At 39.9% G+C, this 2,050-nt stretch overlaps 1 pseudogene; it reads right to left on the bottom strand.

Annotated features, from left to right (window-relative positions):
- Positions 1-361: 361 nt before the first annotated feature.
- Positions 362-1,208, bottom strand: LOC142869995 (large ribosomal subunit protein eL21-like; annotated as a pseudogene).
- Between the last annotated feature and the right edge of the window lie 842 nt (positions 1,209-2,050).

The raw sequence follows: 2,050 nt of genomic DNA, 5'->3' as shown, positions 1-2,050 counted from the left end.
ATCCGCCCGCCTCGGCCTCCCAGAGAGCTAGGATTACAGGCGTGAGCCACCACACCCGGCCCATAATATTCTCTTAATATCCTTTTAATATATGTAGCATCTGTGGTGATGTTACTTCTTTAATTCATGAAATTGGTAACTTTTGTATTTTCTCATTTTATCCTTGTCTGTCTGGTTGGTAGTTTGTTGATTTTAGTGATTATAATAATTGTAGAATCACCTTTGTTTTCACTTATTTCTCTATTTTTAAAAATTTCATTGATTTCTTCTCTAATCTTTATTTTTTTAATTCTGCTCACTTTGGATTTGTTTTTATTTATTAATTTTTTTTAGAGTCCAGTGGCTTTAATAGTTTTGTCTCTTATGCCATGAATTCATAGGGAGTAGGTTCCAGCAGGTGGGGGTGCTTTCCTTTGCTTCCCACAAGGTGCACTGCCCTGGGGGGAGCAGGCTGGCGCTCCAGTTGAACCCAGGGACCTTTCTCTTTGGCTGCCTTTTTTTCTGATCATTTTCCTTCACACGTTTCAGGAAGCTATCTCGGCTCTTAGAGTGCTTAACCACTTCGGTAAGGCGCTCCCCGGCCGCGAAGCCTCGCCCGCAGCCGCGCCCGCAGTCCGCACGGTGGTGTGCGCTGTGCATGGACGGCCAGTCTGTTTTGCTCTCGTGTGATGAGGAGAGCTTGAAAGCACTGACAGCTTGTGTTACTTTGCAGGCAGCTTTACTTGTAATGTAAATCAGAATAGGTAACATGTACATACATGTTTTCATTACGTTAGTTTTAAATGTTCACAGTTTTATTTTGATAAATGAAAAATTAGAAAAGTCTTATCACAGCTGTTGGCTACAGTCGACGCTGGGCTGTGCGCGTTCATCTGTGGCTGTCGACTGTAGTCAACGCTCGTACCAAAGTGATTAATATGCTCAATACACACATTTGTCCTCTTGGCAAGAATTTTGCCCTTAACTTGTTTGTTTACAACAATTCCAACAGCATGCATTCTGGGTAACACTGTAGACTCTTCCAGTTTTGCCATGGTAACATTTGTGGGGCATGCCTGTCTGAACAGCACCATTCCCTCGATGTCTACAATATTACCGTTCTTGTAGATTCACATGTATGTGGCCAAAGGAACAACTCCAAGTTTTCTAAAAGGCCTAGACAACATGTATTGGTTGCCTTTCCTCTTTCCCTTTGTGTTTGTCATTTTGTTGAATTGCTGAAAGATGGCAAGTACTTTGGGTTTAATTTGCTCGTCTTTCTCTAGTTTTTTTAAGTTAGGGTATTGATTCATTCATTTATTTTTCTTTTTTATTTCAGCATATTATGGGGGTGCAAATGTTTAGGTTACGTATATTGCTCTTGCTCCACCTGAGTCAGAGCTCCAAGCATGCCATCCCCAGATGGTGCACACCACACCCATTACATGTGTATTTACCCATCTCCTCCTCCCCCCTCCCACCTGTCTGACACTCGATGAATTTTACTAGTATATGTGCACTTAAGTGTTGGTCAGTTAGTACCAGTTTGATCGTGAGTACATGTGGTGCTTATTTTTCCATTCTTGGGATACTTAGTATAATGGGTTCCAGCTCTACCCAGGATAATACAAGAGGTGCTATATCACCATTGTTTTTTGTGCCTGAGTAGAACTCCATGGTTTACATATACCACTTTTTATTAATCCACTCATGTATTGATGGGCACTTGGATTGTTTCCACATCTTTGCAATTGTGAATCATGCTGTTACAAACATTTTAGTGTTTTTTCTAGAATGTCTTTTTTTCTTTTGGGTAGATGCCCAGTAATGGGATTGCAGAGTCAAATGGTAGTTCTTCTTTTAGCTATTTGAGGTATCTCCATACTACTTTCCATAAATGATGGTGGGAATTGTTTTATCTTTTAAAGTTCCAAAGGGTAATATATATTGTGAATCTACAAAGGAGAGGAGGAAAAAATTATTTAAAGCATTTTTCAAATTTATTAATCTAAGTAAACAGTTTGTCTTAGTCTGGGATTTTTTGCTGCTATAACAGAATACCACAGACTGA

The sequence above is a fragment of the Microcebus murinus genome, chromosome 3 (genome assembly GCF_040939455.1).
Source record: "Microcebus murinus isolate Inina chromosome 3, M.murinus_Inina_mat1.0, whole genome shotgun sequence".
In the NCBI taxonomy this organism is placed as follows: Eukaryota; Metazoa; Chordata; class Mammalia; order Primates; family Cheirogaleidae; genus Microcebus; species Microcebus murinus.
Note: the sequence above shows the minus strand (reverse complement) of the source record. Positions and strands in the feature narration are given on the sequence as shown.